This window comes from Streptopelia decaocto (genome assembly GCF_964273445.1).
Source record: "Streptopelia decaocto genome assembly, chromosome: 1".
Classification (NCBI taxonomy): Eukaryota; Metazoa; Chordata; class Aves; order Columbiformes; family Columbidae; genus Streptopelia; species Streptopelia decaocto.
In genome coordinates, this window is record NC_138663.1 from 28606932 (window position 1) to 28632863 (window position 25932).

Genomic DNA, 25932 nt, shown 5'->3' on the forward strand with positions numbered 1-25932 from the left:
AGGATTTAAAAATTAAACAGAAGGAAAAAGATTAAAGAAAGAATGGCAAAAGGCAATGCAAAAGGATTTAAGAAGCCAGTATAAAGAAAAGACTTCAGTTATGAGAAAGGAATAGCAACTACTAGAGGAAAAATACTTGAGCATAATGAATCAAAAAATGGAATGAAAAAGTTAGAAATTAATTAAAAAGCAGACAGAAAGTTAGAAAACTTTCTTTTTCTCCATGAAATACAGGAAATACACAAGATCCAGTAACATTTTTAAAGTCAGTTGCTATTGCATGCAACATCATTCAACAATTTTCCTGTTTTAGTAAATTTAATTGTACAAAAATAAAATACAAAGCAATGCAATGCCAATTATTTCCAATGCAGCTTTTTATATGCAGCATGTGCAAAGCTAGAATAAAATGCATCCCTATCTGAGATATGAAATTCCTTTACTCTTATTAATAATAGTGTTAAAATTAAAAAATTTATCTGTTTACTTTATATAGGGTTTCAACTTCATTATAAAGATCATTACCATCAAGAGTTTCTAAAGGGTTAATGAAGCTTATAGCTGCTTATTTTACAGTCATAAGTTCTGTATGGCAAGCAGTTGAAGACAAAACTACAGCAACCAACAGAACAACAGGACTCTGTAAAACTTAAAATTAATTTACTACTAACGTTATCATCCCTTTAAAAACTTCTAATAAATGTGCTCTTGCCATAGTGGAAATATTTTTACCTCAGCAAAGACAGACAGGATAGAGAAAAGCTGAAAGACGTGTAACTCAGAACAGGATGCACAAAGACGGCTTAAGGCTGACATTCTCTTTTGAACGTTATACATCATATACATTGTGATTTTTTTTAAATTATTTTTATTATATAACTTAGGGGATTGTTCAATATTTACTCCATGTACCTCAATTTTCTCTCCAAGCCAGTAACATCCCAAAGTCACGAAGTTTTGTCACATGCACAGCCTGCATTTAAAGTTACTGATTGTTTTCCATCTCTCTTTTTTAATTTAATTGACTATCGCCCTGCTCCCTGATTTTTTTAGAGAAAGTAAACAGATTTTTAAAATTTACTTCTCTATACTATCCATTATTTTATACACCACTTACCACGTTACCTGTTTTTTTTTCACTGCTCTCAATAATAATTAATAATAATTAATTTAAAAATTAATAATTTTTAATCCCTATTCACATGAAATCATTTTCATGCCTCCAATCATTTTCAGTGGCCTTTTCCAGACCTTTTGTGTTCCTGCAATATTCTTCTAAGATGAAGAAACCAGGCTACACAGAATATTCAAACTAAACATATAACATTGCTATATTTAAATGCATTCTAATGCTTGTGGGAATATTCTCCAGACCACTCACAATACCACTTTCTCTTTTCTTTTCAGATATGACAGTAAATATTGAACAAATATTTTATATGAACAAAACACCTATGTGTCACTACTCGGTAGAAAAACTTTGAATGTGTAATGTGAAGCAGCAGCCCGAGCTCCCTCTCAGCATGTGTTGCCATTTTGCACCACCCATTGTTAATTGCCCACTGTGCTGAAAACGGATCATTAATGCAACTTTTTGTTTATGCATTCCATAGCACTCTGTAAACCAGGCAGGTAACGTAACCTCTTCCCCTAATTATAAAATTCCCTTTTCAAATCTGAAGGATGCAAGATCAACCAGTTGTCCTTGTTTTACTGAAATGTCACATAGGTGCAAAGACTGGAGGAGCACATTGATCATCTACAGAAAACACACTGGATGGTCTCAATTGTATTTTTTCAAGCTTTTTAATTTGTAAAAATTAAATGCACTTTAAAAAACTTCACTACTAAAATACAGCTTGAATTCGTTTATTCAATGCAGAAATTTACAGTGTTTTGCTCATTTCTCTATCTCATTACTTAAATATTTATTTTGAAGTTGTGCGCATTGTCAGTTTTGCCCACTGTTACAAAAAGGAGGGTGAAGAAACTAATCCACATTATCGGTTAAAAAAGAAAAAACAAAACAGCACCACCCATAATAAAAATCTTCCAGCTGAAAACCACACCTGTTAATAACTGTGCCACCAGAGATTCCTCTAAATGTTTTTTGTTCCGGAGGCTACATCCCCATCTACCTCCTCCTTAGAATACGTGCAAACCAGGATATGATAGACAGAAAACAACACATCTTTCCATTTGATTGCTGACTTTTACATAAACAGTAACTTTGAGCTTACAACTTTAGCCCTGGTAGAAGGAAGTGCTGTAAAATGTGAAATTAGTCACACAAGCCCATCAGAAAAGAGAGCTGTCCCATGCAATGCAATCCAGAGTCCCGTGTAGGGCAGTGCTGGTGTGCACACAGATCGTACAGTAACTCTGTGTTGCAATGTGCTGGGAGATTTTTTTCGCAAGCCTATTTGAACAAGTGTTTTTCATTTCAGGTGACCAGGGAGATTAATTCAACTATGGCACATGAATGACTTCATCAGATATTCAGAAATTAATTCTTTGTTCTTCACATAGCTAATCTCACATGTTCCTCTACTTGGTCCCCAAAATAATATAAAGCCCAGGAAGATATGTGCTTACAGTACAACAACATGCGTAGTTCCGACAGGATTCTTTCTGAAGAACTGACTCTAATTTTAATATTGGTGTAACTTTATAGAATATCCTTAGGGTGAACTGCCCTGGATCAGAGAGGCTGCACTCAAGGTAAGTGCAACAAGCTAAAAATGTTCTAGGAATTTATTTCAGTATGCTTTTGTCAACTAATACAGCAAATAAACTAAATAAAGCATTGATACACATACCAAAACATTCAATGTATTACACATACTAGGACTATACACACTTAAGACTGATAAAGGACTGAAAATTAATTTTTCATATATGTTTAGCTAGGGTACTGGTATGAGCATGTTGTATCTTATGAAATGTCTTTCTGATTATGGCTATATATTATTTTGTCTTTATATTTCTGAAGTTTTATCAACGTGTGTATTTTCTACATGTATGGATCCAAAATCATCTTTTACTACACTGCAAAAAACTGCAACAACAAAAATGCCACCAGACTGTCACTTTCAGGAACCAATAGGTCACAGAGAAGTTTGTTTCTCATATGTTTTCAGTTCTTCTCCTAACAATGTACCATCTAAACAGACAGCATTTACTGAAACACATTACAGAAACCTTTAAATTAAAACTTTTTACATTAATTAAAAGTCATGAAAGATGCATCGAAGAGATGCAAAACACACTAAAATGACGGAAAAAGCTCCAGAAAGGTGTAAAATTTCACAAAACAGAACAGGGCAAAATTTAGAGAAGGTGCCTAAGATGAGTGAGTATGAATAGAAACATGTGGTCCAGAGCCTTAATTTTAAAGCACCCTAACTGTAGCTGAGAGAAAGCAATGCAGCAAAAGATCTCTGATAGCTTTATAAGAAGAAACCCCAGAGTAGCTGTACCCTAAGAAACAAGGAGCTCAGAGGTAAAGGGAAGACGAGAAATGAGAGAGTCACTGCAGCAGCAGGTACAGCCCAGGACAGTTCTAGTGTGTGTCGGCTGTGCCCCAAATGGACTGGGGAGGAATGCGACATCAAGGGACGATGTCAGAAAGTGGAAACATGACACTAGAAAGCAAGCAAATATGCCTGGTGGGACAGCTGCAGGATCCAGAGGTACCACACAAAATCCGTTTCAGTAGCAATGTGACTATCTTTAGCAAGCCCAGGCAGACAGCAATACCTTTGTTTAACATTCCATTTTTCTAAGATTTCCTGTACCTAAGGTATAAAGAGCAAAACAAATTTATTTTCTAAATGGAAATCTTGCATCCTATGGAAGCTGATGCAAATTGCCAGAAGCAAGATGGACAAACGAGAAACTCCAGCCCAGGGAAAGAGAGAGCAGAATAATGCTCACATTTACAGCTGGGAGATAGATAAAAGTAGCAGAAGGATGAAAGAGAACTTAGAACAGCAGGTACCTGAGGTACACCAAACAAGAAAGGAGGAGGAGGCAAGAAGAACAAGCAAGCAGTGAGGAGCTGAAGACAACAATGTAGAAATCACTAGGGAAAACAAAGGGAAGTTAAAAAAAATATTTGAAAAGATGACATATAATACAGATTATTGTTGTTTATTAATTTGTTTACCCCAGAAGAAAAGCACGGCATTAGACAGGCTGGCAAAAGGAACTGGTATTTGCATATGAAAAAGCAACAAATGCTTGCAGAAGGGCTCCCTTATTGTCCCACCTTCTTATGCCAAGTTCCAGAAGTATTTCCAATACATGACCTCGAACAGCCATAAAAGGCAAAATCCTGCTCATAATATTCATGCAAGAAGCCCTACTCAGGTGCTGGTTTCATGAAACATCCTACCTGGCTGAGCAGAATTTGACTGTACACACCTGCAGCAGCTGCGCTTCCTCGCTTCAAAATGCACTTCGTTAAGAACTTCCCAGTTGTCTTTTCCCAAAAAGAAACTGATGGGTTTGAGTTAAGAAGATGGAATATTCATAAACTCCTTTCTTTTTGAAATAATTCTTATTTTATCGGTTTTAATTACTTTATTCTAAGAGATACTCAGTATAGTTTGGAGAAAAAAGTATTGATTAAGACTCTTATCTTAGAAAGGCTAAGGGGTTTCTTAGTAAAGAAATATGAAACACTTCCCTATATAGAGATGACCAACTGCTTCACTTTTCTTCATAAATACAATGACTACTTTTGACTGTATAAAGTACCTCTCATTTAGAAGAATGTTATAAAGACATTCTTAGTCTAGTGATTTCAGCCCACTTCTTGATTTCACAAAACCAGGTATTTCTGCTTCTGCAGAGCTGAGGAAAGACTATCGGAATTTATATAGTTATCTCCATGTGATGACAATGCCCTACAGTGCTCTTAAGATCTCAGCTGGGCTTCTGCTATGCATAGTTGTTATTTCAGGAGCTGGACCTCTCGCATCCAACCACATTTCATGAGGCAGATGGAGGTTACATCCCATGGTGTAGCAGTTCAAGCATCTACCTCAAAATTGCAGTGGTCACCTCAGTTTATTAATCCAAAAATCTTCATATTACAGTAATGTTAAGACCATCAAGTCCCTTCTGCCTTTCTGTTCTTTCAACTTCATTACAAGATTGTTCTTCACTCTTTAAACTGAGTAAGAGCTAAGCTCGACATTAAAACAAAACTACCCTTATCAAGAAAATACGTGCAATGTCACATAATCCAAAAAATGTTAATGTCATATTGTAGGAAATAATCAAAAGTTTTCAACATAGCAATCTTAGCCCGAACTTGCCTCACTGATTTTCAGCAAGATCTATTAATACGTAAGAAAACATTATATATTAATCATATAGGGAAATAACTAAGTCAACAACTGTAATACTTGCATCCAAAGAGGAGGGCCAGAAACCTTATAACAAGTAATTTAACTTTACTCAATGATCACAGTTACTTAACTGATCTATAGTCTCGACTGCTTTTATTTCTTAATTCTCTCCTTCTTTTCTACATGTATGTTACACCACTTCTTAACAACAGATGACATGAAACCATACCCGCAAGAATTGCCTGTGATGGCTGTCATGCATGATACTGTGCAAGCAACAGCAGTAAATACAAGATATGCTTTTATTTCTCTAAAATGAGTATTTTAAGGGTTTTTTTAACTATTAAAAAATTGATTAAAGTGGCACAGGTTAAGTGACCTGGAAGAGCTATGCAGTTTCAGTGAGGCACGCTGGCGGGAGGGCGCCGAGCCTGAGGATGTTCACCCCACCACCGCTCCCCACCAGGTCATGCCATGAGCTCAGCTCAAGGCACCACACTTCGTAGGGAGGGAGCTGAGACAGATTTCAGCAACACAAACCCAGCAGCCAGCACAAACAATGGGAAAAAAAAAAAAAAACCACAACCTATCTATGCTCCAGAGCAAGGCTTCTTACCTTCAAACCTTTGTGTCTGTACATGACTGAAAACAGAAAGACTCTGGAGTTTTGGAGCTGTGCAACAACCCACAGCCAGAACAAATAAAGATAATCACCTAGCAATAGAAAAAAGATTTTCTCTCTGAGAAATGCCATGGAATATTTCACCAAAAATCCTATTAGGGTACATAGCGTAAAAATATTCACATCGCCTCCTGTTAGATAAGCAGAAGCTTTAGACACACAGTGACAGTCAACACATTTATGGAGAGTGACGGAGCTGCAAGTACGATACAGGAGCTGGCAAGTTTTCCAGGCTTGCTACACCAGATGAGAGGGTTTACCTTTTTGACCGAGGCTCTCCTACTGCGAGGCAACACAGAGTATCTTGTACAATTTGGCTAATGCAATAAGCTGACAAATAACTACAGGATCCCAACGTGTAAAGGGATTTCCCTTTGCTGTTATCTACTTTCACCATTCCCACGTGTTTGAACAATGTCATTCCTCATTTTTTGTTATCTTACTTTTCATATTAATCTCTACATTATTAAGCATCAATAAAAAAGAACCATAAGCGATGAAATTTGACATAAAATCTTTTAATTGGCATTAAGGTGTGCTACAGTTGTATATGGTTTATTTCTGAATAACTTTTCATACAGGTGAAATTCAAAAAGAGAGAGCTGAATGTATACAATCAAATGGTCTGGGCATTACTCTCATTTTTTTTTCCTTGAAAATTCAAATGATCCCTGCAGGCAACTGACAACTGCTAGATCTGTGGAATGTGCTCTTTGAACTGTACAAAAGCCTTCAGCCCTTCGTGCATTGCTGCAAACAAAAACTGCCAAGTGTAATTATTTCCCAAATTTAATGTTATGGAAGTGTTGCATCATTTTTTTCACAGCTCTGAGAACAGCTGCAGAAAACTAAAATTTACAGGACTATTTCCCTACAGAAGTTATACACTGCATTTACCACCTTTTGTAAACAACTGATACAAATGAACACCAGTCAAATCTGGAAGAGCACCACTCTTTCTTACAGTTACATTTCTATAGAAAGAATCAAAGGAGTAGGTGGAAAGAGGCCTCCCATAAACAGTTTTTCATCCTTTCACCTTTTCAAAAGAAAAAAAGAAAAAAAATACAGCATAACTTATATCGAAAGCACCAAACACACTGAGGACAGAAGCTTGAAAATTCGTAGCTCACTTTCTAAACCTACACGGCTGTATCCAGCATTCCTGCAAACATCTGCATACTAAAAGGTAACTTGGTGTATATATTACAAAATACAAGCACAGTAGTCCAGACGTTCTTGTATGCATCTGTAGTTCTAATATGAACTGCCTTGGTTTCGAACACAGATGTATCCAACTTGCTGAACTGAAAGTATTCAAACTTTACTCACTGAATACATATATGCTCAGTAATACGACTTTTATTACCAAGTTCAGCTATATCTGAGATTTTAAAGCTAAAGACAACATTGAGGCGAAACCAACTGCCCTTAAATAAAAGTTTCCACATCTGAAATAAGCATTACCCAACCATGAAGACGCCCAAATTCAAACCAGTCATTTTTGTTTGGATTGCAGAAGTGCCTTGCTTTAGAGAGCAAGCTATTTAGTTCCAGCATAAACTTCATTACAATTCAGACATGAGGTGGAGTGCTGTCTACAAGCCAACTAATTCCCAAAGCAGACCTAAGCTCCTAGGTCTTGTCCAGGATCCCTCGCCCACACCCACACCTTAAATTAGACTCAATATCCTGCTTCAAAGCAGGAGAAGGGACCTGCAAACAGCTCTATCCGAGGAGACCAAGTTCTGCTTTCTGGACTCCTCAGCCTGAGCCGATTCAGTCATAGCCCACGAAAGCCTCTGAAGATGCAGGCTGTGAAACAGTCCAGATGCATGTACCCTCCAAATGAAATCCTTAATTGATACCAAATGAAAGTGAGACACTGCATGGCAAAAAAAAAAAAAAAAAAACCCAAAACAAAACAACAAAAACAAAACAACAAAAAAAACACACCACAAACAAACAACAAACCCCAGGAAAGAAAGAAAGAAAGAAAGAAAGAAACAAACAAACAGGATCCAGAAGGAGAACAAAGGAAAAGGAGACTGACTCTTCAGCTTGGTCATGTGGACAGGACGGACCAGATGAAGGCACTTAATACACTTAATGGCTCCTTCAGATTCAGCAAAGGCCAAGAATTAGAATAAAACCCTGTTGAGGATTTATTTTTTGTAGCAATCGCTTGGTTGCCACATCTATAGGGAATCGTCAGTCAGCAAATGCAATGATTTTTTTTTTCAAGTACATAAGGAGGCTTAAATACCTGGATCACTTTGCTTGTACTGCATCTTTACTTCAGCCCCACTTAAGCTGCACAGGCAAAAAGACATCCTGAATCATGTCCTCTGCTACAAAGAAGAGCAGAGCAGAGTCTGGACCAGAGTAAGCTCAGCACAGCACCTCGAAGTTGCTAAAGGACTATGCAAAGCAAAGGGAATTAAAAGCCAGTACCCCAACAAGATGTTCCCACAAAAGAGCTGGGCAACAAACCCATTTCATTCATGCATTAAGAAAAAAATAAAAAGGATAAGCTGCAATGACATGAGGGAAGATCCAATTCTTACACTATTCAAATGTATTTTGTGCTGCTGCTCTGAGTGAAGCACCAGAGAGCATCACACTATACTGCAACTTTTTTTTTTTTTTTTTTTTAATAGAACCATATTGTCATATTTTAGGGAATCATCTGCATTCAGAATGACAACAGGACTGTCTTGCACGCAGGCAAGATGCGACCAAGGCACGAGTCACCAACCCAGCTCTGGCAGGTGACAGGACACATTCACGTTTCAGCTGTGGCAATACACAGCTCCTCAGCAGCGACCTGCAGCAGCGCGAGATGAACCTGCTGCGAATTGCGATTCACCAAGGCAGCTGGTCAGTGGTGCACTGTGCCATGTGCTATTGCTGAGTTCCTACAGAAGCCATAAAAGGGGTGCCCTAGACTGTGACACCTTCATTTCAGAATTAGAAGAGAGACAGAGTACTCCTTGGGTACAGCCAAACACCCTGCCATCCCCTGGATGCTATTTGTTCGCATCAAACATGGACATGTCTGCTATTTTGAAAATAAAATATTTCTTCTTTTTTTTTTTTTTTTAAACTGTCTTTGTGGGAAATGATTTTTGGTCAAGCTTCAGTGTTAACATGGCTTATTGGCTTATACAAACACCAAAGAGCAGACCACAGAACTGCCAGTGATGAACATAATGACATTAAGAGGGATGTGGTCTCTAAGTTCGTGGCAAATGAAGCCAATGCAAGCAAAATTTGTAATGGAGAAACTGCAATGAATTTTGAATTAGAGTGCAGTGGCAGTTTCTCCTCGTTGATCTTTTCAACAGGACAACAAAAAGCAAAATAATAACTATGTTCGTGGGTTTTTGAAAGCATTCCATGTAAAAAGCAACAAAGTACACTCATAACATCATCAGTAAGAAGACTGCACCCTGGGAGGCACAAGAGCTAAGCAGTTGCTCTTGCAAAGGAGAAACAGTTGTTCATTCTAAAAAGCTACAAAATAAGCTGAAAAATGCAAAAATCTGGCATCTAAGCAGACAGAAACACTACAAAATAAACAAAAGCATACTCTATTTTTTGATCAGTTTCTAACATCTGTAAAAATAAAAATAAATCATTAGTTTACTTTTGGTATTGTTAAACTTTTTTTGAGTAAATTAAGTGGAACATCTCTTTTGTCTTACTACTCTTTTACCAATTAGATGAGTAAATGTCAGGATTTGCAAGAGCAAATCAGTAGAAAGATTTGTAGAAAATAATCTTAAAACAGGCATGATAAATTCCATTGTGAAGAAAAGCACTTTACTAGTGGTTTGCATGAGAGTAGTAATGCCTCATTTTCAAGATGCAAGAAGCTTGTTTCTAGATTACTTAAACATATCACCGCTGTGGCCACTGTAGATACCCAGATGCCACAAAGGTAAAAAATGTTTGCACCTGAAGTTGCTTCCATACATTGTTTATCTGCAAAGTATAAGAAAGGCATGCGGAAAGCAAACACGGGATAATATATTCCTCATTAAGGTTTCCCCAAACTTATTCGAAATTTTCCTAACAGCAGTCATTCCTCTCTTGACACAAAAGATTTCAAACCTGTGAATCCATATGGAAACATCCTATAATGTTATCTTTTGTGCTTTCTGACTGATTAAAAGACATCCGACAAAAAAATCTGAGTTTGGGTAGAGGTTTTTAATGCCAAATTTTAGCTTAAGGCATATTTCAAAGCCCAAATGTTAGTCATTGAAGGGAGGAAAAAAGGTTTATGATGGTTTCTCCATTAGAACATTTATGCTGCAAGTGTCTGTAATCTCCTAGGAAGAGTATTTTATTTCCTCAAATTCCAGGATTCCTGTAAGTAAACAAAAATAACCCAATGGGCAGCCCATAGTTTTGGTACTGCACTAGGTAAAAGCTGGGGGATATTGTTCTGATTGAAGTGAGTTAACATTGCAATGCTGTAAAAGACAATAACTGGAAAAATAGAACTCCCAACTCTGACTATGAACTATGATAAAAGTATTCACTAATGGTCTTGCATTCCAGATATCAACTCCTGTATCATCTTTCTGAATTTTTCTTACAGAAAAAAGTCAACAAAGCCCACTAGAAGCTGGCCAAATGAGTACCATACCTCACCAGAGAGCAGTTAACTATAAAATCAAAGAATAAATGAACCACCAAGACAAAGAGTCTCTGGAAGAGGTCCTCCACCTAGAGTAAGAAAATGGAAACCAGTCATAAATTTAGAAAATGCCTTTAGAAATCAGATCTCCCCATCATGAACCATAGTTAAAAAGGAAAGCTCCTCTCCACTGTTCGTTTTTTAACTTATCCTGTAAGTCCCTCCCAGTCCAAGTGTATTTCTCTTCTGCGGGCTGTTTAGGTTGTCATGAAGAGGGCCATGTGTTTTGCAGAAGAAGAGTTGAAGTTGAGAAGATTCACGGATTAAAGACTATTTAGGGTCAGAAAGGACATTTAGATCACCAAGTCTGACTTCCTATAATATCGCAGAATATAAAATTTCAGGCAGTTACCTTATTATTGAGCCCAAACACTTATAGCTGATTAAAGAAAAAAATCTGTTTTAGCCAAAACAATTATTTCATGTCATGCTTTTTCTGTATGAGATTAAAGAGCTCTTTAGAGCACCACATATTTTTGCTCTGTGAAGGTATGCTGTAATTAAGTCACTTCTCAAACATCTTTTTGATAAGGTAAACAGACTGATCTCCTTAAATATTCTACTGCAAGGCCATTTTCAAGCTCTTAAATCACTTTCATAATTGTTTCTGGCACCATCTCTAATTTTCCAAAAGGGTTTTCTTTTTTTAGATGAGGCCACAAGAACCATAAGCTGAAATTCAGTCTGTTTACTAATGCAGTTTAAAAGGATAAATTCACATCTTTGCTGACATTCGGCTGTCTGTACATCCAGCACTTTTTTTTCTTTGACGCATACCATACTGTGTTTCCTCAGAAAAAAAGATCGTATGAACGAGACTGGTTTTGTGACCAAGCAGAGCACAAGCAAGTATCAGCAGAACTTGGCAATAACAAGAACCTTAAATTTTCAGTCATCTCTTAGGAAAGGAGACAGCAGGGCACAGGCTACTCAGAAATGTGTTGGTAATCATGTTGCAGTACAGAAACTGAGGAAAGCACCCAAAATAAAATCATTTCAGATGTCACTTCAGCCTTTGAGAACTCACAGGTAACATGGAAATTGAGAGCAGCTTGGTTGACAGTAACCACAACAGGAGAGAATTCCCATTTCTAAGGAAGGGAAGGAGAAGGGAGAATAAAGTCAATGGAGATTACAGAAGAGGACATGGATAAATTAATTGGTGGCCAAGATCCTGTGAAAGGCAACTCAAAGGGAAGAAGAAGTGCTCAAAAGAGTGAATAACACTGAAGGCATATGAGCAAACTAAGTCAATGTTGAAAAAGGCTAAATCACAAACTCCTCAGGGACCTGCAACTTAAGGAGAGTACAGATCCATAAATACAAGTATGCAAGAGGGAAAAAGATGGCAATGTAGGGACAAAGTCAGAAGGACAAAAACAGAAAGCAAAATATAACTTGCAAAAAATTGATTTAATAGCAAGAAAGCATTTTTTACATTCCTTAATAGTAATTGGAAAATTCAGGAAAGAGCTGATTAGTCTATTTGCAGAAGATACAAAATAAATATATTTTGTTTAGTTTTTTATAGAAAAGACAAATATAATCTGATGGCTGAAAGTAGTAACAAGAGGGATAAAAAATTAAGAGCAGAACAGCAGAAAGAGATGACGAGACACTTCAGCAAGTTAGATGGTGTAAGATCAGCTGAGTCTGATCAAGCTCATACTTAGGATAGGCAAGAATGTGATGGTGGCTTGTGCCGTGAAGGCAGCTGAAGAACAGCAGACTCCAGGCCATGCAATACTTTGCTGCACTGAAATTTTGCTAACCTCTCATTTATAGCTACTTAAAACCAAAGCAGTGAAATTATAAGACTTAAAAATCATCTTTGTTTTTCACACTTCTTTTTTAACTCGAATCAATCCAGCAACGAAGGTTGCTACCACTTGTTCCACGAACAGCTGCATTGTCTCAAGAGGTAGGACTGCAATGCAAGGGACTCTCTAAGAGAAGTAACTGAAATACTCTCACAACCATTAGCAGTATTTCACAACTTTTAGTGAATGGATGAAGTTCCAGAACAATGAGAATGGAAATCCAGTGCCTGTCTTAAAAAGGTAAAAAAAAAAGAGAAGGTAAGGAATGACAGACTTGTCCAATTAGTTTCAATTCCTGGAATACACTTGAGAAAAACAAGACCAACGAATTTTTTTTTTTCCTTTTTTTGTTACAAAAAGAATATAAATACCTGTCAATATAGTTTTGTCTTGAGCAATATCTGGCAAGCCAATTAAATTTCTCCTTTAATAGAAAAACAGTTCATGAATGGGAAAGAGGCAGTGGATGACTCATAAAAAGAAGCTAAGGAAACAAAAGACTAAATTAAACTGTTTTAGGCAAATATGAAATGTGTTCAAAAAATTTGATGTAGAAACTGGTAATAAAAGAAGGATATGATGAATGGGATATGATGAATGAGGCTCAACAGGGGTCCATCCTGGTCTGGTGCACTGGGTGTTTTTTTTCATAACTTGGGACAGTGTAACGGTCAGTCGTATATAAACTATACTATTAAAATGCTCAGCTCATGCTAAGTTTGAGAGAGAGAAAGACGGGAGAACATTTGGGACACTTCCTCCATGGGGTTCACCACAAGTAATAGGAAATGACATTTAATTAACAATGTACACGCATAAAAATATATGTGAATAGTTGTGCAGTCATGAAGAACCAAGAGTCAGTTCTGAAGCAGATGAACTCAGGATTACACCAAACCCAGTTTAAAACACATAATCATTTGATTGTATGTCATCAACACCTAAGAACAGCTCAATCAGTGCACTGTACTTATGTTTTGAAGTATAGCCCATGCCCTTCTTAACTCTCTTTCTCCACCAGATTTTTCTCAACTCTGCATTAAGTGATACATAACAAAAGGCCACAGACATAGCCTGGAAGATGTCAGATAGTTCTGACCATCTCACCCTTTGTACTACCAACTGCTGGTGATTCTTGGTCATGACTGCTGGGACAGAGTGAGCCAGTGCTACCACCAGTACTAGAACACTAATGGCAGCGTATCTCAGCTTGGTGGGACCTTATCAGTGAACTTCCTGGGAGCACGTGGCCATGTGGAAGATATCTCACTCTTCCTATCTATGTAGTTGAATACAGGCTGCACAGTCATGAAGGCTTCACGGTGCCTGTTCTTGCAGATGCCACTCTTCTACCTCAACTGGCAAGCTGAACTTTTGTCTAGGCAGCATGATCAGCAAGGAGCTGCTGGCAAGGGGCACATCAACTCATGCACATCATGCACATCATGCACATCATGAGCCATTCTCCTGACATTCTCTCTGCCAGAAAACAATATCCATCCATGCTGTAGGACCATTCCAGAGAGAATTTTATATGTTACCCATGAGACCACCAGCCACTGCCCAGACAGCTGTCAGGAGTGCTGCACAAGAACAGCCTGCAACAGCAAATACAGCCACTACAACCGTGCTATGTTAACCAAACAAAATCAATGCTGCATTAGCGGCCCAGGAAAAGAATGTGAGTTTGGACTGACGGACTGACACCTATTTATTTGCTGCAGCATAGAATATGTTGAACGAATGGTGGCAATTAGCTTTTCATGCACTGAGAAGTGTATGCGTTTGGTGAATAAAATTACAAATAGAAAACACACTTTTTAGGAGCATACCCACAATTATGGAAGCATAGAAACTTAAAAAAATATGTTAGGTAAACACACTTTAGTGAAGAATTTAGGTAAGGCATCTCAGAAGACAAGAATAAATGCATTATTTGACTGAATTTTGAAAAAAATAAGCCACTGACACCCAGATATATAATATTCATTATTCCTTACCATTGAGGTAAAAAATGACCAAACCTGCAAAATGAACCTAAACGGCTTCCTATTATCTTGCATATTGAATTGAAGATGCTCTTTACCTTCTAAGATGAAATTGTTTCCTTGCATTTCCATGATGTGATTCTATCCTGATCATCTATTTGATCTTCTTAACCAGATCATACAGAACAAGCAGCAGAAGAAAAAAACATTTCCCACTGCATTGCCTGTCAAGGTATTAAAAACTACTGCTTCTTGATTTCATATCCAGCTGCTTCCTAGACATCTCTGTTGTTCTGCCCATCTTTGATGAGTAAGAGTGTGGTCAAGTTAATGCTGCTTTAGAAAGCCAAAATTCTGCATTTTTCAAATGCAGCCCAAACTTTGCATCTATAAGGTTTTTTTACATTTAATTTCCTGGGTTCCTTTTAGGGGGGGGAATAAAAGAAAAAAAAAAAAAAAAAAGTCCTTAAGGCAATATAAGCACTTAATCCAACTCAAATACTAAAGAGGACATAACCTTTTAAATCATCTTAAATATTTACGATGCCATAAGCTCTTAAACTTCCTGGAATACTTAGCCTTCCTTAAAATCTCACAGTATTCAAAGTCCCTCGAGCAACATAAGCACCTAAACTGCTGCAAATCCTTCCAAAGGACACAACCTTTAAACCAATGTTCAGGGTTGAATTTTTAGAAATATTTTTGTTTCTTCAGGCACAATTCTGCCTGGTTTTGTCCACAAATCAGGTATCTATTTAAGTACTATTCACACGCTTCCCTTGACACAATACTTCAGTCTGATGGAAGACATACGCATGGAAAAGAGCACCCTGCCACACTAAGAAAGTCAACACAAGTAATAGGAAGGATTCCCTTGGTCCTAAACCTGGCCAGCATTCAGATTCACAGAAAGAGAAATAACAGAAACACAAGAGTCACCAAGCCTTCACAGCACCTTGTTCATTCCTTTAAGCAAAGTCTAACAATGAATCAAGCCAAGTTCATAATATTTCACCATCAACTTACAGTAGCAATCCAGAAATTACAAAATCGACGTCTTCAAAAAGAGCAGCAAATGTGACCTCTGGGTGGTAATCCAGCAGTAAGTATACAAGTCACATCTAGAAAGCGTTCGGCTAACATACAGAATCACACACTACCTCAGGACTCCAATTCTTCAGGATGATGTCACCCATACATTCATTTTTCTAACCTGATTTATCTTTTCAACAACCATTTGGTGAACTTAAGTCACTCTGTTTCCTTCCTCCATAAGCTTTTCAGATAGGTCTGTAGTGAGCAGAAAAAACTTTCAGAGTAAAGCAATCTTACACACACAGACTTGAGAGGCAAAGGTCCTTCTCGTTCTAGAATTTCCCACTTCAGCCTTTCAGTGTTTCCTACAACCTAAGAAGGGAATTGCCACGTTCCAATCTAAAGGATATCTCGTTTTGATTCCGAGAGTGGAGCATTAAGTGAAAACATTAGTGTCATAAATGTTCTCAAGCAATTGAGAAAAGTTACAAATTCTTGGGTTTTTTCATTTTGAAATGCACATCACAGGTAGTAAATGGTAGGTCAAGTCATGTTACTTGTCCTTAGGAATTAAATAAAGGTATAGCTGTCCATCTTCAGAGCACACTTAAAAACTCACATTTTCTAGAGTTCTGCATGACAAGCAAGGTCACTGAATATATGCATCTGCAATTTTTTAAAAAAATATTTTTAAATTAATCATAAGCCATGCGAATAAAAATGCTGCATCCACCAATGAATACTTGAAATATACAGCTCAACATAAAAAAAAAATTACCGTTATGTTGATATTTCAACATGTTGAAAATCTGAATGTTTGGGAGTGCTCCTACAGCTCTACAGCAATGACTTAAGAGTTCAACAGCCTTTGTTTATAGCGAGCCTGGTGAGCAACCACAACATTGTACAAAACACTATAAAGTCCATTCTATCAATTCTTCCATTTCCTTTGTACCTTTATCATCTTATCAATGAAATCAGTTCACGTTCAAATATTTTCTTTCCTCGCCCTATGGTGGTTGGTCTAATACCACTGAGTTAATGGGCATTTCATAACTAACGCCTTCCTGTCATTCAGCTACTCTCAAATTGTATTCTATAAATTGCTACCAACTCTACTTTCTCTCTTTTTCATTGGTCTCTTTCATACATATTTACAAACTGCTTGTTTCCTTACATCTCATGATACTCAGTTTCCCCTATGAGCACAGGTACAAAATTTTTGGCTATTTGAATCAGTATGACTATTTAAAAAACAATGCAAAAATGTGTAGAATTTTAAATTATTAAACAGCAAGCTACAGTGGACACAATTGTGGGCTTTTGAGTAATTCCTAAACATATTATTTGGATTTTTACCTTTGGCACTTCTGAAGTATCATTTACTGCTTCACAGATTGCTACCGAAGTAACTGTCTACTGACTCAAGCTTGAAGAGCATGGGAACAGGTAAGTCATTAACTCAGAGCCATATGTAGTGTCATGGAAACAAAATATTGGCTGATGGGCCAAAAGCAAAGACTCTGATAACTAAGAGCTCATAAATCATGGTTAAGTGTACAATGAAGAACTACAGATACCAGCATACAGCAATCTCATTTACAAACACTGACTAGCATAGAAAAACACTGGAAATGTGCACAAGATGATTAGAAACCTGGGCACGAAGCAGTGAGACGCTATTTAGAAAAACAGACTAAATGCTTCACTTTACACATGATGAGTAGTAGGTCCTACAACTGATGCCCTGTCCAATGAACTACCTCATTAATATTGCTGCTATCAGCAATACTCTACCATGTTCCATACAAAATGTAGTATAATATACATATGTCTGTGTTTGTGTGCACACGTGCTTGTTTGTATATATATATATATATATATATATATAAAAATATGCACACACACCCCCCACAACTTATTACAATACAGAAAATGATAGATTATGATGAAAAGATACTCAACTTCTTGCTTTCGAAATTAGCTTCCATTTTTTTTCCCTATTGATAACCAAGCAGTAACTTCTCTGTTACTTCCTTCATCATACAACCATGGAAAAAGGAGTGGAAAAGGACAGGCCTCTGCAGGTCACCTAGTTCTCCTCTTTGAGATATCTGTTTAAAGTTTCCTTTAGAAATGCGAACAGAGAAGATCAAAAATTCAAAACATCACCCCTTATAGACAGTTTTAATAGAAACATACTAGATAAAACAACTCCTGCTTCAGTATAGTTTTAGACATACAAAATAAAAATAGCCCACTGGAAGTATATGTGAATATCTGAAAACATTTTAATTCCAGAAGAGACCTCTACAGTAACAGACTCTAATCCACTAACTGAGCAAAAAGTGGAAATATTACATTACTTACAGATAAGAAAGGGTTATTTTTAACAGACTTTTTTAGTACAAGGATCTCCATCATCTTATTTAACTAAGAAAACATCTACATTAGGAAACAATGGAGCCCAACAAAAACGGTCTCGTAGAACAGAATAACTGGAGCCAAGCACTTTACACCCATGCAACTTGTGCTCCAAGACACTTTATTTTGTGCTGCTGCATACTTTTGGTCCATTTTTGGAGTACTTGCCCTTGCTTAGCTTCATCATCAGGAAAAGCCCAAAGGGAAGCTAGTTTATCCTGACACAGGATAATGCAGTCCTGATTTGAAGTAAAATATTAACAGAGATGCTACTGAAGCCTATTAACACTAAGATGATAACCATTTTCTGCTCTAGGTATAAGACCACATTGTTTTTGTTTTTTACAACAGTTTGTAGAGATTTCTTTTGCTGTGGCAGATTTAAATCTTACCTCTTCAGATAACTGAGTATTTCCAGCCATAAGCAGGGACTCAGTTTTACAAGCCAACTCCAGTACAGGAGCAACTCATTTCCAGACAATGAAGAGCTTTGGAATTTAGCTGTAGGGCTTCAAACCAAATTTCTCCAAAGACACAGGAGGTCTCAACTTCAAAATACCCAAAGGCTTCTATTTCATCACAAATTTTAGAGGACTTTACAGTAATGTATGCATGTTAGGGGATTTGGAATGATAAACTTCAACATGCATGCACTAAATTATTGCAAAATCAATTAAAATTCATGTAGAAAAATTTGATCAGAGTCACTGATTTTTGCAGTTGAAAAAACAGAAGTACATCTTTTACTAACATATGGCTGGGGATTGATCACATGAGACTGTATGGTTTCAGATAGTTCATCTGGAGCCCATCTCCCCCATGTTCAACATTTTCATCAGAAACAAGAACTGAGACATAATGACCTCTAGGGGGAAGGTTGATGACCTCAATTCTGCTCTCAGTAACTGTCTCAGAAATCATTTATCATATCTTGCAAAAATACAGGTATAAGATGCACCCTGAGAATCAAAATACCATTTAACTGCTCCACTGAAGAGCTCTTTCTCCCTAAAAGACCTGATGACAGACCATTTTTTCCCCTGAGCAAAGATACCAGCTAAAACTGTGATTCTTTCTCTGTCAGAGTAAAATTAGGGGAAGGAGGTGGAGAGAAAGGGGATCACATTTTAGTTTTATTCCACTGATGCTGCTGCCTGTCACTAAAAGATGAAGGGCTGAAATCCCATCAGTCTGGATTTGCAGATCTGAGGATGAAGAATTAGTATTTTTCTGTTTTTGCAGAAAACTCCTTGATGTATGGTTCCATTATTGAATGTTAACAGCTGCAGTTTAAATTACAAATGAGGTTCTATTAGCATAACCCGTACTTGGTTTCTATTTAAAAATATGATTTTCGCCAAAATTGTGTCAGTTGAGAACCTACATGTTTTCATTTGTTGCTACAGATAAAAGAGAGAAGCAATTTTATATTTCACTACTGCAAAATATGAGGTCTGGAAAAGGAAAAAACGTAATACTTTTAAGATACTATTGATATCTCCTTCAAAAAAGGGGATAAGACACAAGTGAATGGTCCTTAGCAATGATGTAGAAAAGAAGGCCTCAAACAGGCAGCAGTGCTGATGGGGCAAAAACCAAAGTGTCTTTTACAGTTGTCTCTCCAAACCAATTTCCTAAATAAGACTATTTAAAAAGCCCTAAATTGTGTTGTGGAATAACTGTTTAATTAGCTTTGGTCTCCATCATGGATGTTTTCATCAAAATTCACTACACAACAGATGGTTTCTTCTGTTATACTTTGCAACTACAGTGTTTGTGCAACTACTGTCTTGCCCTTGAAAAGCTGTTTTTGTTTAATGTATCTCATACTGATGGTTTTAACACATATAAATATGCTGTTTTTCTGACATATACATATATCAGCATATCAGAACTCATGGAATTGTTATTCGAAATGGCCAGGTTCCAACTGCACTGTGTTTGCACAGTGTTATCTTCTGTAATATTACACAGAGCTTCAAACTCTACAGTAGCAAGTAACAACAGTTTTCATTCCAGATATCTGAAGTTAACTCTTTTCATGCAAAGCAGTCAAAAACACCATCTTCATCACGGAGCACAGTCAAGGTCTGGGCATGATCCCCACACAGCCCAGGGAATGCATGTAACTCAGTGGTAGAATGTGAAGAGGCTCAGCAGCCCGAGTCAACTATCGCTGCAAGCAGCCAGGCAATTTTGGATGATTTTGGGTTTGGGACGCTTAGGGCGAAGTTACTGTTTGCCTGTACCACATCAGTCTATTTTTCCAAGTCATACCAACTCTGTGTTGAAAATATTAATCAGGATACATATGACTGAAGCTTCCTAAATTACCTGAGTGCAGCAAAAGCATGGTAACCAACATACAGCAAAAATGATATGGTATTTCTGCATTCAGCCCACCTAATGATTTAAGTAGTCTTAGCAGTACTCCACAGGGGGTTACAGTGATACTTGATTCATTACTGTTTTCCACAAAGTTCTTTGAAATCCTCAGATGAAATGCAGTGTATTACTACTATTATTGTATATGTCATGACTTACGCCCCAAAGGATCTCACCATGCTTTGTTAACTGTATACAAGAATCCCCTCATTACCATTCAAATGCTTCTACCTCTGAAGCATAACAGTGCAGCTGTTTACCAACAGACAGTAATCCTACAAAAACATTTACTGATCTTATATGAAGAATATTGTGTTCCATTACAAATGCATGTTTCATACCATTTCCAATTCCTGAAAGGCTCAATGCCAGGGAACTTCAGTTGCATGCAGGAGGACACTAGACTCTATAAAATTGTGATTTCAGTGAAATGCATCTGCTTAGCTGGCATCCTTATTTAGTTTATCACCCATCTTTCACTCCCTTAAACTACAGGAAAGGTATCTCAAATCAAACTAATACGACTCCATCTCTCACAAAGTAGAAAATGAAGAAAATTGACCATCAGAATAGGCATAAGGTCCAATTAATCAACACTCTCAACAAAGTAATTCGGGAATCTAACCATCCAAAATCCACTGGAGAAGAGAGCTTATACAGGCTGAAGAAATGAAGGCATGCTGGTAAAAGTTTTCCTTCCTCTCTTGCCTGCTTTGAGACTTGAGACAAGATGCAGAGCAAATAGGTAGTTTTAGAAAACGTAGCAATACATATTTAAACTTTCTAAAAAAGACTGCAACAATCAAAATTCCTTTCCCTTTTTCCCTATTTGAAACTTGAGGTTGTCTTTAAATTTTGTATCAGACCACCAGTCTGATGGGAACTTCATTCTCTACATACAGGGAATGGGATTGACCCCACCTGGGATTTCCTGTTATTAAAAAAAACTCTGCTGATTTAGATGTCTGTACTGGGGACGATATTTTCTCTGTTAATTTTGATGCAGACATTAATGAGCTTCTTTAGCAGATACTTGTCAGGTTTCTATACTCATATTCATTCTCTGGACCCAGATATTCTCAGTCTGTTGGAACTGCTTGGTGTGAACTCACTAACAGGGTCAGGACAAAATGTCAATCATAAAATAAAATGTGTAGTTCAACACAAATATGCACCATTCTTCCCTACTCAAATGTCCTCTGTTTAGTGGCACCTTGGCTGAACTGCCTTTTTCATTTTCTCAGAACTAGGGTCTTTTTGGTGGATTTTTGTGATAACACATAAAATGCCATTCAAAACTAAACATTCTTGAAGTAGCAGAAGGATAAGAATCTTACAAATCCAATTCAAGTAAAGCCAGACAATCATGAAAAAAATCAAGCCTATGAAACTTGTATCAACTGCATAAAGAGCCAGCTTGTCAGCTTCAGTGAAGCTCTGTGTATTTACCAGTGAGAATCTTGGCCAGCAAGTACTGATGACAGTGTTTCTACAGAAAATATTTTGTTCATGTTTACAGCACATGGCTTACTGATACTGAAATACAAACACTGGTGAATGTTATTTTGTGCAAATACTATATATAGAGAAAGAGAAAATACCTAAATATTATAAATATTATTAACATAAGATTGCTTCCTTCAGGTCAATTTGCAAGTACTCTTTTGAAAAAAAAAAAAAAATCGCTTTCTCAGGTTGAACGTATGTATCAGGAGTCAGGTATTTTCTGTAGTTTTACACTATTATACAAGCACTCCAATACAATGCAATACTTAACTAAACGTGCAACACGTTAAATAACAATGAAAAGATGGAAACAAAATGAAATATACATCCCAGATACAAAAAGTAATAATCACAACAAAATTAAAATTGAAATAAGATTTAATACACCCAATGAGGTTAATGAGTCAGCCGTAAGTGGAAGTGCAGAAATACTGCTCACCATAAGCAATCATGCATTTCTCCTACAAAAGGACAATACTGAGACCATCTTTGAAGCATAGTCTGCTGTTGTCCATAGTTTCATGACAATTATGTTAAAAGGCACATATGAAGTAATCTACGTAAGTCTAGTCATCCAAGGTAATAATTCAAACATGGCATTTAGGCACAAAAGGACATCTAATAATAAGCTACACTACAACTTCTTTGTCATATGCCTACATTTTAGCAAAAAGCAAATAGAAACAATGTACATTCATTCTAATGCCTTTTAGACCCATTCAACTATTCCACAGCAAGAAAGTGCTCCCAAAATACAGTCCTTATCCATGAACACTGAACTGAGGAAGGCGGTGTGTCCTCACCCTGTGTTGAGCGATGGAGGTGTCATTCCTCAAATACAGAAAACAGTTCAAATTACTAAAGAAATCTACAATACCTGAACACAAATGGAAAACAGCATTTAATCACAATCTCATTTAACAGAACACATTATCAATATTAGCTGATAGTAGAGCAATCTTCTTCAAACTGGGAAGTCACCTAATTACTTGCTTTTAAAAATTAGCTAAAAGCTAATTCCTGTTATACTGGCACTAGATTTTTTCATTTAGTATTTTATTGCAAGCTATACTGAAGAAACAATGCTAGAATCTCATTATACATACTATTTTACTAGAAATGAAGTAACAACATAGTTAACACATTTGCATTTCTCAACCTAGAGACAAAATATAACAAGAAAAAACTTAAAAGCTATTAATACTTCATAGTTAATATTAAAATGGCATTTGAAGAGCATTATTTAATGACTGCATCCAATGTCTTAGCAATATGGAAAATGTCCTTTTAATAAGCTCATATGTATCACCATAACCACAAAGAAATAATTTAAAAAATAATTTTGTTTACTCATGTGAATACAGGACATTTTTGTCAAATCAGCAGTAACATTCCTGCCTCTGAAGTCTCACATTACGCCACATGAGATGGAATTTATCTGCCTTAACATTTAATAGAAAAGCTAGATGTCTAAATTTGTGCTGGTCACTTCAGTGACAAAAAACAGGCACCGCTAAAGGATGAATCATCTCATCATAAGACAGACATAAAAAGAGGCTATGGGAATCCTCCCCGGAAGCCTCCATCTCTCTTCACTGACTAAAGAAGTTTATAGTGACCAGCTCAGATTTACAACACCTATGCTTTTAGATGGCTAACATCAGGGGAAATTAATCCCACTCCTGACATCCTTCTCAAAGAGTACATGGGAAAAGTAAGCGTAAGATGCAGAAAAACAGAATTTTCATCAAGTATAAAAATCAAAATATACTGTCCCAGAAAAATAATAAAAGGAGGACGGACCCCTTTGCGAAAATAACAGGGGATCTGTACATTTGAAATGTCACACAGTGTTTGATTTCCAAGCCAGGACAGACTCAAACGTTTCTAGGAGCTTAACAATATACAGAGAATATTTTCAGAATATGCTGACAAAGTAATATGCCTCTTCTGATTATGAGTAAGCAGCAATTTCAAAAGCTTATAATTCAGTGCAATAAGGACAGACATTCAGAGGCGTGGCAAAAGGCACATCTTATAACCCATTAAAGCTTTACTCTCAGATTTCAAGTCCTTGCTCAAAAGCAAAGCAGAGAGTTCCTAGACCTTTTTTAAGAACACTTTTTTTCCATTTTCACAAATGATACATGCATCTCACGGAAGCCTTTGCAAAGACACTCAGCCTATGGCAAAAACTGTGGACACAAAATGGCTGCTAAACTAACTGAAGCTGAAATTCAAGAAAACTGACATCTGAAGAAAGGGTTCCTTTTTTCTAAGTATTTCAAAACACAAGGAAGCCCCTGAATCACATATTCATAGAAGATGGAAGACTATATGGTGAAGTCTCACTGTACACTTGCCCAGTTTTAACATGTTTACATTGACATCCACTTGAATTATGGACTGTCCCAGAGTGGCCATTTGCAAGCACCTGAAAACAGAGCTTATAATGACATTGTTAGGCTGCTTTATAGGTCTCATTGACCTCTGACAAGACTTCAGGAAGACAGTTATTTCTACTGTGGATTAATGGATCTCTCCTCCAAGGCTTTGTCCCTGGTTTTGTCTATTTTTTTTTTCAAACACAAAATGATACTAAAAAATGTATAGCCCTTTCCATGGATCAAGTTAAAAAGATACTCTTTAAAACATCTAAAATCCCCATCATGTGACTGTCCACATCACGTGAATTATGGTGTTAATTCATAGCTAAAAAATATTTTCACAGACTTCAATGTGATTTCTGTAGTTATATTCACGAGTCTTTAAATGTAATTTAACACATTTAGAAATCCTGCAACTTCTGTCATCTCTCAACCAAAACTTAAGTAAAAGCCTAAACTGAATAGCTAAATACATCAAAATTAAAAAAAAATACAAACAAATAAAAAAATCGTTTATCACAAAATAAAAAAGTAGAATCTTGTCTGATTTCGCCTCCCTATAAATATTCCCAGAATGATACAACAGTGGAGGTTGGAAGGGACCTCAGGAGATCATCTAGTCTAAACCCATGCTCAAGCATGGTCAGATGCAGCAGGCTGCTTGTCCCCATGTCCCACTGGGTTTTGAATATCTCCATGGATGGAGATTCTACAGTCTCTTTGGGCAACCTGCTCCAGTGTCTGACCATCCTCAAGGTAAGGAAGTTTTTTACATTATGTTTAAATGGTATTTTCTGTATTCCATTTGTACCCATCGCCTCTCATCCTGTCACTGGGTGTCAATATGAAAAGTCTGGCTCTGTCTTCTTTACATCCTCCCATCATGTATTTAGTGTGAGAATGAAATGTTATTCAGGATTTGAGCATTCAGGAGAGGCAAAGATCTTTGTGCCTAAATTAGTCCAACTGCTAATCATACGGTATCACCCAACCCACACATCCTGCTTGGTGCTCTGCAAAATCAGGCTAGCATTTTTAAGATTCAGAAATTATGTATGTGTATATGAATTACACAGCATCATGCCTACACTATAAATTACTATAAGGCAACTGCTTACTTGCTAGCCATTTGTGACCATTTCCTGGCTTTGGAGATCTGAATTTTAATTTACAAAGGATATAAAAGACACCGCTCTACCACAATGTGAAATGCACAACAAAACAGTAGTTCCCCATCAGATAATAAATAAGGGTGCCTCAGTCAAGTTTTTCCACTCTTATAAATGGCAGAGCACTAAAAATATCTACAAGGTCTGAGACTATAGCTCACCAAGCAATTTAAGCTGCAACAACTAGCACAGCTGCCAAAAGCAGCTATCATGCACTCCCCCACACTTTTGGCTGCTAATTCCACGCCCATCACCCTTTGTACCAGTCACAGCCCTTGGACAGCCATATGGGAGAAGGCTGGGATAAATCCATCTGAAAACAAAACCGTACAAATAATTGGTTATTTTCAGCCAGATTTATTCTCCAAATTTATGAACAGCTACACGTGCTGAGGGAGAATGACAATATAGGGAGGAGAAAAGAAGCTGGCAGTGCTTCTTACGCAGATGTGCCAGGTTAAAGCGTTCATT

The 25932-nt window shown here is 37.0% G+C and overlaps 1 protein-coding gene across 3 annotated transcripts in view; it reads right to left on the minus strand.

The window, feature by feature from the left end:
• The window catches only part of FOXP2 (forkhead box P2), a 424704-nt gene that overhangs the window by 334263 nt on the left and 64509 nt on the right, over positions 1-25932 (minus strand). The gene's annotated exons all lie outside the window — the stretch shown is intronic.